This window comes from Mus pahari, chromosome X (genome assembly GCF_900095145.1).
Source record: "Mus pahari chromosome X, PAHARI_EIJ_v1.1, whole genome shotgun sequence".
NCBI classification, from domain to species: Eukaryota; Metazoa; Chordata; class Mammalia; order Rodentia; family Muridae; genus Mus; species Mus pahari.
In genome coordinates this window covers 136,200,734-136,215,198 of record NC_034613.1, presented here as the reverse complement: position 1 = coordinate 136,215,198, position 14,465 = coordinate 136,200,734, and the positions used below count along the sequence as shown (strand labels likewise).

Below are 14,465 nucleotides of genomic sequence, written 5' to 3'. Positions count from 1 at the left end.
GTATTATGCTGCAAATGTGCCTTGAAACACTTATTAAAAGGTGAAGACAGTTTTTATAACATTAAACCAGACTTTAATTTTGAATCAGAACAGAGATAATCTATATTTAAACAAAGTGAGCACTGAGGTAAATCTTATAGCCCTAGCCAACCATCCCAGAGAGGAAGGAGTGAGACAGCCTAAGGTTTCACAGTCACATATCGTTTAGGACCTGCTGTGCCTGCAGAAAACAGGCTGGCACACCTTGATGTGCACTGCCTAGTATATGTATACTAGGTGTAGATGACTAAGATAGACCACAGTCTGGCAGAACACCTGGGAGCCCAAGTAGGTGGGAGCCAACAAGATAACCAGCTAATCTTTCTTTCAGAAAACAACCTCTGTGGAATGGAAATGCCAGAGAGTCTTTTCCACTTGTGACGGTCAGAAGTACACAGGCAGTGGCTTCCTCTGAAGCAACTAGAGCAATTATTCAGCTCCAGAAATACTGCTAAGATCTGTTCATACAGGGTAAGGAGACACGTTTGTTTTTCACATAGTCTGGTGTTTGATAATCTGGATGCTCATATGCTTCGTCTTGGGTTATAATAGTAGTAGGCATTAATTAAATGTATCCCCCTGCCCCTCTCCTGCTTCCCCTCCCCCTCCTCCTCTCTTTGATTCAGGGCCTTGACATGTATCCCAGGCTGTCTTTGACCTAGTGATCGTGTTGCCTAAGTTTACAAGTGTTAGTATTACAGGCCGGCACTGCTGTCTGGATAAATCTCCATCTTGGCAGGATGTACAGTTTGCTTCCTCTGCACGGCTATTGTGTGATCAATCCTCTCTTCTGTTCCTATCACTCAGCTTTGCTGGGTCTTAAAATGAACTCTGTTTCATCTGGAATATAAGATTTCTGATCCTTCATGGAACAAAACTGCGTTCAATGTCCAGGTCATCCTCGGATGGGAAGTAACATCAGTACAAAATTACCCATGTAATATTTAAGCTCATATGTAATGATCAGCCAGCCGTAGTGTTTTCCATGGTACCTAATAACTCAGAAGTCCCCACATAGGCAATATGGGATTGGACTGCCTGGTACATCATATTTCTCTCTCCTTTAGGGAACATGTAGATCTGAAGGTAAGAAAATTAATTTGATAAAGATTCATATGTTACATTTACTCAAATATTTATTTGAACTCATAAAAAGTTAATTGAGATAATTTAAAAGGTGAAGAAGACATTTCAAATATTGACCAAAAGACCATGGGAAGTAACTTAAAGTACTTAACATCAAAATCACTGCGTGCACATTGCCATACCCCCTCCATAAAAATCACATCTCTCCTCAAAACCACACTCCCCGGGTGGTAAATTCGTGTGCTGATTTGCTCTGCAAGGTGCCAAAAATGTAGCTAAAGTGAGAAATGCAACCAAGTAAAAGGAAGAAATATAAATGTACAAACAGGATATTGTTGCTAGAGTCTTGGGCATTCAGGAGGTTCGTGATCATCATACAAATATATAAAATTTTCAGGAAGTTGTTTATTTCAACCCATTGTTTTCTCCCTTGGAAAAACACGTCAATGCTGCAAAAGAAAAAGCAAACATATCATTAGGGTTTTTTTCTCTTTAATTGTATTAAGATATGACTAACAAACAGAAACTGTATATTTACCATGCAATGTTATGTGATGTTTTGATATATGCATACACCATGAAGTGATTAAATCAAGTTAATTAGTGTCTATAACAACTCACACATTTTTTTTGTGGTTAGAACACTGACAATCTACTCTTAACAGTTTTCAAACATGTAATACATTATTAGCAGTAGTCACCATTCTGGACAACATTCCTCCAATATAATTGACATTTTGTGTCTTCTCAACAGTTTCCCATTACTTTGGCCCCGTTCTCCTTCTGCTTCTTCAAACTCAATATTTAGATTTCACATACAAGTGAGATCACACAGCATCCTTCTGTATCTAGCTTAGTTCACTTAATGAAATATCCTCTAAGTTTATCATTTGGTTTAGTTTTCATGAGATATTTTTAGGGTTGGCTTATAGATAAGTACAAGTCAAATGAGGTATAAGACCCCACTTTTACTTACAAAGGTATCTCCTGATTCTAAGCATCCAATGTGAACTGCAAAACAAGGCATAGTATAGCCATCAGCTTTGGTTCAAATGACAAATAATTGCAGACTAAATTAAGATGATATCCTTGTAAAGAATTGAAAATGTATGCTGACTTTAGAACAATGACTTGGCAAAACCTAGCCTGGTAAAAATTTGCATTCATGACTCTAAAAAAATTCACCCCTTTCTTTATCCAGTCCCACTGCCATGTAACTACAGTTCCCTACCTACCATGGGTATAAGTTCTAATGCCTGATTCTAGACACGTGATTTGCTTTGGTCAAGGAAATGATACAGAAGTGTCTTTAAAAGTATCACATGCTTACTCAGTTGCTCCTCTGCTATTGCCATAACAAGAGTATGCCCAAGCAAACCTTTGACCCAAGAAGAATGAGAAACCTGTAGCAAAGAGCTAAAAAAAACCTCAACCAGGTCCCACCTAGCACACAGCTCCAGAAACTGAGACCTGAAGACTCAGAAATGACTACAACCAAGATTATCTCAACACAAAACACATGAGCCACAGTGAAAACATCTTTTGTTTTAAGCATTGGCTTTGGGAGCTATTTGTTAGGCAGCAAAAGCTAATAATAATATTGTGCCATTTTTTTCAAAGCTTTTTCCATTGCGAGTGTCAATTATTAAGACATTCGTTTTCCATTCAGCTTTAGTGCTATTCTTTGTGTGTTTCACTTATGTGAGTGGGACAAATTGTTTCTAAGTAGATTAAATACCTTTTTATTACCAATGACTGGACTTAAAAAAAAAAATCTGCAGGCAAGGGTGAAATGCCTCCTGGGGCAAAAACTAAGGCTTGGTTCTCTCCACAGCCCTTGCTTTCTTCTCTACTTCAAAAGTTGGTGAGCCAGATACTCTATTTCTCCCTCTCTCTTATAGCTAGTGGGTCATGGAATCCAGACATGGGCTGTGAGCCCCAAGAAGTATGCATCTGACATCTTTTAGAAAGCTTTGCTTCCCAGTATGCATCTGTAGAGTTTGCAGAGCCCTACGTGGTCTCTGACATTTGTAGCATGGCCGTGATATGGGCTGCGTTGTTCTCCTTACTGAGATAAAACGGAGAGAACTAAGCAACTTGCTCAAAGCTTCACAGCTTCTAAGTGGAAAAAAGTCGGATTTTAACGCAGGTGTCCTAACTCTGAGGCTCTTTCCAGTCTACTAACAAGGGTGATTTGAATGGCTTTGAACTAGCGGGGAAAGCTGGAGGCCATTAATGGTTATAAAGTGAAATGGTCTCCAGAATTTCTGTAGAATTTGGTGTGTGTGTGTGTGTGTGTGTGTGTGTTATGAATACAACATGAGATCTACTTTCAACATTTAATTGTAAAATACACTTGGCTTAAGTGAAAGGTATAATATAATCTCTAAAGATAATTCATCTTGTTTAAATGAAATTTTATATCTATTAATGTGTGGTCACTTGTTTTTTTCCTTTCACAAGCCCTTAACAAGAATCTTTTTGATTTTATGAATTTGACTAGTTGGGTAGGAGCCTCATATAAATGAAACTATATAGTGTATGTCTTTCTGTGAGTGGTATATTTCACTTTGCATAATGCTGCCTAGTTCATCCACGTCCTACAGGAAGGAATTTCTAAGACTGAATTGCATTCCCTTGTGTATTAACAGTACGTGTTCTTTATCTAATGTACTGTTAGATAGTTAAGGGAATTTTGTTTTATTTTTCTAGCAACTTTTGAAAGTCACCAAGGGGAAGTAAGATGCCATTTTTTCACTGTCCTGGAGTTTTAGACGACATGTAGATTCACTGACTGGCTATCTCACAGATTTATACTGGGGTATCATGCTGGTTCTATCTCTAACCATTCCTTCTCATACTTCTACCCACTGAGTTCACTGAAGCACATATGCACAGCTTTTGCAACATGCCGAGGCCATCAGACTTCCTGCCTTCTGCTTACAACTTTAGACTGAAACCCCACCTCTCCATGCCATCAGCATGTGGCATGTGACCCACAGAATGGTATAAGTCTGCTTATGTGCCTCATCTCCTTCCCCCTGCATTTCCCACTATAATTCCCCTGCCACAGGCTATGACTTTCTGAAGGCTATGCACATGCCCTAGCCATTTCTGTTTCCATCTGATTGCTGGTTGACTGTACCTGACACAGGAACCTCAGGACAGATGAATTGGACCACTGGAGAAATGAGAACTGAGTTGTAGTTACAGATAACCTCACACTCCTCGATGTAAGGCAGCAGGAATGAGCAAGGGGTCAGGGATTCAATAAACCAGGACTGATGATTTGATGTGCTACGTCCCTACTGTGCTGTCAATTCTTCTCTAGACCCCAGAGTCCCTTCATGACTAAAGTATGCTACATTCAATTTATTGCAGTGAGCGCTGTGCTGGGTGACATATGGTCAGCTTTTCTGGCTAAGTGAGAGGTCCATGACAAGCTGACCTTGAAGCTCAGACATTCCTTGGACTTCTCTGAACAACATAAAAGGGGTGATGATCCATAGCAAATTGTCACTGAAGCATATTCTGTGAAGTGTGATTTCTCACTGAAAAAATGTCCAGACGGTAAAGCACTGTCTGCAGCCCAGAAATGGTACCATTTATATGACAGGCTTGATGTGGACTCTGATCACTAGGAATCTTCCCAGCTAAGTGAAACTGTGGCTTTCCTGAGAAATATTATTTAGGCTGTACTAGCCTCAAGGGAACTAGGCTCCTATCCCTTACCCATTATGCCTAAGGGCAAAATCAGTCCGTAAAAACCTTGGTTAAACAGGGGGATACTGGGTCTATGCCACAAGCCTATACTTCACATGAGAGTATAGGAAGAGCTGATGGCAACGACAGCAGCTTTGATTACCTAGTATGTGCTAGACATAGAGCCCGATTGTTCTTGTAGGAGCCAGGCAGGAAGTAATAGGCAGGACAGTGGAAATACTGTAATCATCTTTTAGATAACCTTGTAGCCTACCAAGCCCCTTCTCATAAAATTTAAGAGACCCAGTGAGCCCAGGCAAAGAACTCTGTTTGTAAATAAAGTCAGACATAATCTTCCCTGGACTACAAAATCCCAGAGTAGAGTCTGTAGCACTGGCCTCATGGGACTTATTGTGTCTGGGAATACCTGGCAGATATCAGAATACAGAAAGTCGGCAACCAAGAGACCAGGACTCTCTTCTCTGAGTCAGGGCTCTAATTTAGAAATGGAATAAATGGGAAAACATCCAGAGCTAAAATTGCCCATGCTGCAAAGCACACTTGTTTGTCAGGATGTTGGAATGCAAGTGTGGTGGGCAATCGCCAGGGCCACAATGCTTTGCAAACCAGACAACAGTTGTGATTCTGCTATGCCCTAGCCTCATGAAGGGATAGTGAAGTACCCTGCTCAAAACGATTACTCAATATGTCTTTTCTCCCCCCAAATTTAAAAGCCAGAAGCCCAAGCTCCAGCTTCCCTTCGGACATGGGACATTTTGGCTGGCGCAAGAAATATACCAAATACCTCCCCGGTGTCACTCTATGTCCAGGCTGAGGCTCATGTGATGTTTACGCCTCACCATGACCCATTTATAGCTGTCTTACTCATAGTCACTGTGATCTCACACACATCATGTGGGAAATGGAGTCCACTCAACACTTGTCTGCATTCGTTCCTTTAACCACACACTCTGCGGGTGGGGTGGCAATTACTCCCTCCTGTGTGGTGCTAAATCATACAGCCATAAACACAATGACACTCAAGAGTAGTGTCACTCAAAGGCATTGCCATGAGCTCTGGTTTCATTTGCAATGGCTGACCATACACTCAGAGCACACTGGTTCAAGCCTTCTCATGCATTGTGGGGTTAGCAAAAAATAAGGCAAGGTCCTGGCATTTGTGGAGTCTTCTAGAGTTTACAAGGTACATTCACTCACAGTGTCCTATACGGTCAGCATGATCACACCATGGGGTGAGTAGTACAAGCTACAGCAACATGTAAGGGACACCACAGACCCAAAGACAGAGAAGAAGGTATGTGCCATTTATAACTCTATCTGCACAACTCCAAGCCCAGAAATCTTTTTAAAATCTGAAACAGATTCATAAAGTCAGTGAAACAAAACTCTAAGTCAAATATTAGAAGTGTTTTACTAAAGTATGTGACAAAATCTTCTCTAGTAAAGTGGAGCTCAGTAACCTCTAGTGATGGACAGAAAGATAAGTTGAGGGGATGGCGGTCTCAACAAAGATTTTTTCCAAAGATTGAAAAAAGCCTTTGATATCATGTATGCCTTAACACTCTGGGCCTAGAGACAATGGTGATCATATCAAAAATACCCAGAATCCTCTCAAAACTATCAAACAATGATCTGTAGCAACCATAGGTTCTAGAACAATCCCAATGAATAGCCAATGTCTTGACATATATAATTAATGGAAAATGAAAAAAAAAAGTGGGCATCCCTGCTTTCTTTCATTAGCGCATGACTAAAAACCGTTGTCCTAGAGAACACCTTAAAGCCGACTGACTGACTCTCCTATGGTAACACTGATCATGATGAGCAGTTTAAACTCTCAGCATTCAAATAAAATAAAAAGTATGGCTTTGGGGGAATTGTAACTAGCTAAAGACTAGGAGCTCTTTCCCCTATGCTAAATTATTTTTTGAAACTTTCCTAAAATGAGAATAGGTAATCTGCACAGGCGGTACAGCTTGGTGTCCATTCATCAGTACAGCAGTGGAATAGCAGATACAAAGAAATCGATCTGTAGTATATCAAAAATTTGACTTATAGGACTGGAGGGATGGCTTAGTAGTTGGTGCTTGCTGCCCTACCAAAGGGCCCAGGTTCAGTTCTGAAAGCCTGGTTAGGTTTCCAGTACCCATATCAGGGAGCCCTCAACTGCCTGTTAATTACAATTCCAGGGGATCCAATGCTCTCTTCTGACTTCTGCATTCACATGTGTGCACCCCTCCCCCCACCACATACACATGCCCTCACACACATGTAAATTTAAAAAGTAAATCTTTTTAAAACATTGACTTAAATGTTATTGTACTTGTTCAAATGAATACCAATATTGAATAAATAAGTTTTTCATCTTCTCAGAGTTTAGCAGAATTTTTAAAACTGTACAAATAAATGAATGCCAGATNTATGGTTTATTGGAGTTTCTCTTGTTTGTTCTCATTTTACTTCTTTTTTTTTCTTGTGGCTAGAGGTTAAACACAGGGTCACACACAGGATAAGAAGTGCTCTACCATTAATTTATACCCCTATCCTCTTTGACGAGTGCTATACCCTCATCCCCCTTGATGAGTATTTTTTCTTGATTTGTATGTAATCTCCAAATTAAAGTGGCTTGATTTAAATTTTCTGCTTTCAGGCCTTTGAAAAACATTAAGAAACCACGTGTCCAATAATAGTTCTGTTAGGAAAACTGGCACAGCTACTGGACAAAATACAAGAAATACAATGATATGATAAACAATAAATGGAAATTTTAATACAAATAGTATTGAGAGTACATTTCCTTTAACCATTGATTAAGATGTCAGTGTTTTCAGAACTTAAAAAGATCAACAAACTGAAAGGCCCAAGTGAGGACACCTCAATCCCACTTGGGAGGGAGAAGAAACCAATCACAAGTGGAAAGGGAGGGAGGAACCTGGGTGGGAAAAGGGGGTGAGGGAACAGGATCTGGTATCCCTGCTTGGGTGGAGGAAAGGGACTGAAGCCCTGAGTGCCAGCAGAAAGAATGGAAACAGGTAACCTTGGGAGGTAGGAGGTGGGGGGTGACCCTCCAGAATGCACCAGAGACCTGGGAGGTCAGAGACTCTCAGGAATCAAAGGGAGGGACCTTAGATGAAAGGCCCTACAGGGGAGAGAGGGAACTTGTGAAGCCCACCTCCAGCAGGAAGACAGGACTTCAAGTGAGAGATGGAGTTGCTATCCCACAGCCAAAACTCTGACCCATAATTATTCCTGTCTGAAAGAGCTGCAGAGATGGAAATGGAGAGGAACCTGAGGAAAAGAAGGTCTAGTGAAAGGCCCAACATGGGATCCAGCTCAAGGGGAGGTCCCAAGGCATGACATTATTACTGAGGCTATGGAGCACTCACAAAAAGGGATCTTTCATGACTGCCCTCTGAAAGACCCAACGAGCTGCTGAAAGAGTCAGATGCAGAAATTTGCACCCAACAAATGGACAGGAGCTGCTGACCCCTGTTGTTGAATTAGGGGAAAGCTGGAAGAAGCTGAGGGGAAGGGTAACACTGTAGGAGGACCAGCAGTCTCAATTAACCTGAACCCCAGAGATCTCTCAGACACTGGACCACCAGACACACATACAGCAGAAGACTACAGGTTCTGGGTTCAGTCAGAGAAAATGCACCTAACCCTCAAGAGACTGGAGGGCCCAGGGAGTTTAGAGGTCTGGTGGGGTGGGGGATGGGGACATCCCCATGGAGACAGGGGGCAGGGAGGAGGTATGGGATGTGGAACAGTCAGAGGATTGACCAGGAGGGGGATAAAAATCTGGAGTGTTAAAAAGAAAGATTAAATAAAAAAATTTTAAAAATGTTAGTGTTTTAATTCCCAACTCTTGGAGATCTTTATATAACTATACATTTCATGGAGGAAAAAAAAATCCCCTTTTTCCAGACATTTCTCATGCATCCCATACAAGCTTGAACTCATCATGTAGCTGAGAATGGCTTTGCATTTCTGATGCTTCTGACCAACCTCTCCAAAAAAATTACAGGTTTATGGTTGTGGCAACTGATCTTATGGCTTAATGCAAGCACTCTACCACCTGAACTCCAGTCCCTAAGCCCCTTTTCTTGATAGGATTGTCTGTTGAATGTTGGGTATTTTTTTTAAAGATTTTATTTATTTATTTCTTATATATATGATGAGTACACTGTAGCTGTCTTCAGACACACCAGAAGGCGGCATCAGATCCCATTACAGATGGTTGTGAACCACCATGTGGTTGCTGGGATTTGAACTCAGGACCTCTGGAAGAGCAGTCAATGCTCTTAACCACTGAGCCATCTCTCCAGCCCCTGTTGGGTATTTTTTAAGTTCAAATATTAATTATATAGGATTAGGATGATTTGTATGGCTATCTAAGAAACATAAGTGAATGCCTTAGTCCTGCACATATTCCCAATCATTCAACTATTTTAAAAGCTAATTATGACCTAATCCTAACCTTAGAAGATATCAGAAAAATATTTCTTTAGACGGGGTCTCTCCACTAGATAGCTCTGGCTTTCCTGGAACTCTATATAGACCAGACTAGCCTTGACTCAGAGCCTTGAACTCACAGAGGTCTGTTTGCTTCTGCCTCTTGACTGCTTGAATTAAAGCATGTGATACCATGCCTGGCTTCACCAAAATATTCCAACTGCATAATCTTAAGAGTTAAAAGGTCAGAAAAGGATGTTCACAGAAAGGAAAAAAAGAGCCCATTTATAGGCTATTGTAAATCATTCCTATGTTGTGGGCATTTTTTAAAAAAACTCAAAATAGGATCTCAAGGTTGGCTGTACACTGGACTCACCTGGAGCTTTGTTTGTAACCCCCAAACCCAGGCTGCTCCTGAGCAATTACACCAGACTCTCTGGGGGTTTAATCAGTTTTTACAGTTTCCTAGGTCTTCTAATGTAAAGCTAAGGTTGACAATCACAGGTCTAGAAGGTCTACTCACACTTCAATGTCTAGATGCCCTAGAGATCTTATTAAACTGCAGATTCTGACTATATAAGCTCTGGGGATGGGGTATGAACTTGTTTATGCCCCCTACTTTCCTAGGAGGTGCTGTTGTTCCACGGAGCATGCATGGGAAACAAAGAAAGGGTCTAGTGAGGTGATTCTGACTAGGGCTTGCCAGCATACCACAGACATGTATGAAGGTACCAATGGCATAAGTGAGCATCCTTGAGCAATCCCCACAGCAGAGTTGTCTGGCCCCAAAGTCAACAAATACAGAGGGGAAAGACAAACCCCAGTCTAGAGAGATCTGTCTCTGGTGAGGGAAAAAAATGCTTCCAAACTTGAGCCAGAACAGAGCATTTGGTCTCTGGTGCAATAAAAGGTTTCTTCTGGGAAGCACTGCCAATAAAACTTGAGAGATTTTCTGATAAACTTAATGAGATTAAGAATCCCTTCTGGGAAATTAGATTTACCTGCTTTGTTAAATTTGCCTTGTAACAGAATTTAATGATCACTTGTACCCAGACTCACAATGTTTGCTAGCCTTACTTTTTATTCTCTCATTCCAAGATTTGAACAGGATTTCTTTAAGCTACTGTGAAATAAAGCTTTGATGAATGCTCGGAATCAGTGCATCAGCGAAACTGCTTTAACACCCTTAGCCCAACCTGCCTGAGCTCCTGACTAGAGATTTGGTCGTGTTTTCTGTGTACCTGTTGTGGAAACCAAACCCAGCCTTCAAATCCCAGCTCTCCTTCTTTCTTCCTGTGCGCCCTGGACAAGTTATCTAACCATTTGAGCCCCAATTGGTTTTTTGATTGATTGATAGAAAAATAACAGTGTCAAGCTCATTTGATGGTTGTGAGGATAATGCATCAAGGCATTTTGCAGACTGCCTCCCACATAGCGTGAACTGTGCTATTATTCTCAAAGATCCACGCAATGCTTATGAATCAATGCATTCTTCCTCCTCTGTTTTCCAAGCAAGATTTCCAGTTTGTGTCATCTCAGCTTCAAGTCCTTAGTGGTATTGATGGTTGAGAGAGAACTAAATGTACTGAGAGGAGAAATGAAGGGAGTTAAGTGAGGGCTTGACAGCCATCAAAATGGCTCTGCTGTCATGCAGACCTGTTGACTTGAGTTCAATCCCCAGGACACACATGGTGGAAGGGGAAAATAGCCTCCTGTCCTTTGATCACCACATGAATGCCACGGAATGTGTGTACCACATACATATGCACTCTCACACGCAAGCACACACACACACCACCACCAACAACAACAATAATAACAACAACACTAGAGTAGCAACAATAATAGTAGTAGTAATAAATGAAATCATAATTTAAAAAAATGAGTGGGCTAAAACTAAATTATAGGAAAAAAAGGACTTAGGAACTCAGTAGAAAACTGATTTTCTCAGGATAAAAAGGCATTTCAATTCCATGGAAGGCTGAAGAAAATTCTCTTGGGTCATGGAAACATTACCCATGTGGCAGTAAATATAAGATAGCTCCTAAGTGACAGGATTCTGGGGCATGCAGTGGGAATTAATACTGAGCACTTATCTGTCACTTCAAAGGAGAAGGTTTTACTTTAAATAATGTGGAAATGGACAGACTCTTGGATCCCATGGCTTAATTTTGCACAGGGGAACTAGGCCTTGTGAGAGAGATAGATCCATTCCTAACACTTTAACCATTAATAAAACCCTGCTATAAATGGAACTTGAGAGAAAAGGTAGCTTGTCAGAGGGCAAAGGAGCCATCCCCATTAGACAAAATAGGTCAGGCAGCAAGAAAGATGGCATGTCTCCTGACTAGATAAGTTGATCAAGGATGACAGGCCTTGTCATTTTTAGACTGACTTAAAAAGGATAAAGAATATACAAGGGGTTTCTTGTTTCCTTTCTTCGAAGATAACTATATCAAATAGGATCTTGGAGCAAGCTGAAAATATTTACCACAGTTTTCAGGTTTGTGTTTAAAGCCTGTATGTATGTGGGTGTGAATGTGTTTGTATATGTTCAGAAATACGGTTTTGTTTTTTTAAATACCATGCTTCCTGCAGAGATTTCTTTATTTTTATTATTTTCTTTATTTACATTTCAAATGCTATCCCGAAAGTTCCCTATACCCCACCCCCGCCCCTGCTCCCCTACCCACCCACTCCCACTACTTGGCCCTGGCCTTCCCCTGTGCTGGGTCATATAAAGTTTACAAGACCAAGGGGCCTCTCTTCCCAATGATGGCTAATTAGGCCATCTTCTGCTACATATCCTGCAGAGATTTCTTAAGGCTGAACCATTATTTTGATTTTACTGGTTTTGCTGGTTGTTCTGATTTTTGTTCTCAGAATTCAAAAAAGAAGGCGAGAAAATAAATTCAAATGGAAGAAGTTAAATAAAGTGAAGAAAATTTTAAATCTATCTCAAATGTAAAATTTTTAGTTCATTTGCCCCCCCCCCTGCTGCCCCGCTCCCTTAGACTCAAAGACATGAAGAAATCATATCCCTACTGCTCTTTGTTTAGACATAGTTTATAGTGGTTTCATCTTCTAGGGGCATCAGGAAAAATGCTATCATGCTTAAAAATAATCTTTCCCATCTTCACAAAGATTAACAATTTAATGTTTCAAATATGTATTCAAAATAGTAAACTAGACATAGTTGCACTTGCCTCTAATGTTGAGACTTTGGAGGCAGGCAGATTATCACAGTTTGAGGCTATCCTGGTCTACATGGCAAGTTAAACTCAAGATTATAAAGTAGTACCCTATCATAGAAGGACAAAGAAGAGGAGTAGGAAGGGGAAAGAAAAGGAGGAAGAAAAAAAGGAGAAAGGAGAAGAAGAGAGGGGAGGAGGAGGGGGAGAGGGAAGGAAGGGATGAGGGAAAAGAAAGAAGACTGAAGGAAGAGGAGAAGGAAGAAGGAGAAGGGGAGGAAGAAGAAGGAGGTGGGAGAAGAAGGAAATGCAGGACAAACAGTCCTTGGTAAGGTTGGTAATGATGAAAAGGGATTTTAGAGACAGAAGCACAGAAAATATGTTTGTGTGTGTTCGCATGTGTGTGTGCATGTGTGTGTGTGTGTGTGTGTGTGTGTGTGTGTGTGTGTGTAATATAGCAAATATCTATATGGCTTTGGGCTTTCTTCTCTGAAACTTTGTCCTCTCAAAATAAAAATTCTGAAATAGCCCCCAATAGTGCATTACAAAATTGACGAAGGGTGACTTGCAGCACTAGATCACAAAAGAATTCACATGCTCTGTGGCAAGCCAGTTGCCATGGTAGGAAAGCAACCCAATGGGTGAGGTCTCCAGGGAAGGCACAAAAACCTACTGATAACAGTCATCCACACCTACCCAGCAATGTGAGAGATCACCCTGAGGCTGGACCATGTGGTCTCGTCAAGACTTTATTCCACTTTGTATCTTGACCACACTAGGCTGGAATCATTTCCCTTGGCCCCTTCTGAATAAATTAATACGTATTGTTCTTAGAAGTCTCTAAGTTATGGTACCTAATTGCACAGCAATAAACAGCTATTATTAATTGCCTTAGCTAAGTCCAGCTGTTATATTTTCTACCATTTAATAGCTATTATTGAAAAGAATCATGAAAATTTGATGTTACATTTGATGGTCAGTTGCAAGATAGAAGCATAAGGCTTTGGGCATTTCTTGAAGTGATAGAAAGGAGACCATCAAAATGTATGGAACCAACATTCCAAGAACTGAAAGGTTTAGTCTTCTGAAAACAGATCAACCTGGCTTTGAGGCAAAGCTTAGAGGATCACACTTCAACACCTGGCTATTACTTCTTAGCACATCATGCTGAAAACACAACCCATTTCTGTTTGCACACCCAGACTGGGCTTGTTAGGGAGCCAACCCCGGCACCGCCTGGAGGGTTAGGATTCAGAGGCTGGATAGCCCAGCGACCTAGGATAGAGCCAAACATGACTGAGAAAAACAAATGTCAATGAAAGGATTCCTAATGATATTCTGCTTTATTCATAGAATAGTGCTTAGCTCAATTGTCATCTTAGAGGCCTCACCCACCAACTCATGGGGGCAAATATAGAAACCCACAGTCAAATACTGGGCAAAACTCAGAGAATTCTGCATAAGAAAGGGAAGAAGGATTGTAGAAGCCAGAGGGGTGGAGGACACCACACAAAAATGGCCCACAGAATCAACTAACCAGGGCTCATAGGGACTCACAGAGACTGAAGTGGCAAGCCCAGAGCCCACAGGGGCCTCTGCTAGGTCCTCGGCATACCTGTTGTGGTGGTTGCGCTTGGTGTTTTTGTAGGACTCCTAACAGTGGGAGTAGGGCTGTCTCTGACTCTTTGGACAGCTTTTGGAGCCCTTTCCATCCTATTGGGTTGCCTCATTCAGACTTAATAGGAGAGGAAATGCCTAGTCTTACAGCAACTTGATAATGCCATGGCTGGTTAACATCCATAGGAGACCTGCCCTTTTCTGAAGAGAAACAAAGAAGTGGATGGGAGTGGGAGAGTGAAATGGGGAGGGGATGAACTGAGGACAGGAGGGAGAGGAAACTATCGTCAGGATTAAAAAATAATATTTTTTTTAAAAAGGAAAAAATACAGTTTTCAAAAAAAAAAAAAAAAA

The 14,465-nt window shown here is 41.0% G+C and overlaps 1 protein-coding gene across 1 annotated transcript in view; it reads right to left on the bottom strand.

Moving 5' to 3' along the window:
• Positions 1-653: 653 nt before the first annotated feature.
• Smpx (small muscle protein X-linked) overlaps positions 654-14,465 on the bottom strand; it is a 53,170-nt gene continuing 39,358 nt past the window's right edge. The window contains exons 5-6 of the mRNA XM_029534307.1: positions 2,102-2,136; positions 654-1,574 (exon numbers count right to left, since the gene is read on the bottom strand). The gene's annotated coding sequence lies outside the window, so the exon portion shown is untranslated. The remainder of the gene's footprint in view (positions 1,575-2,101; positions 2,137-14,465) is intronic.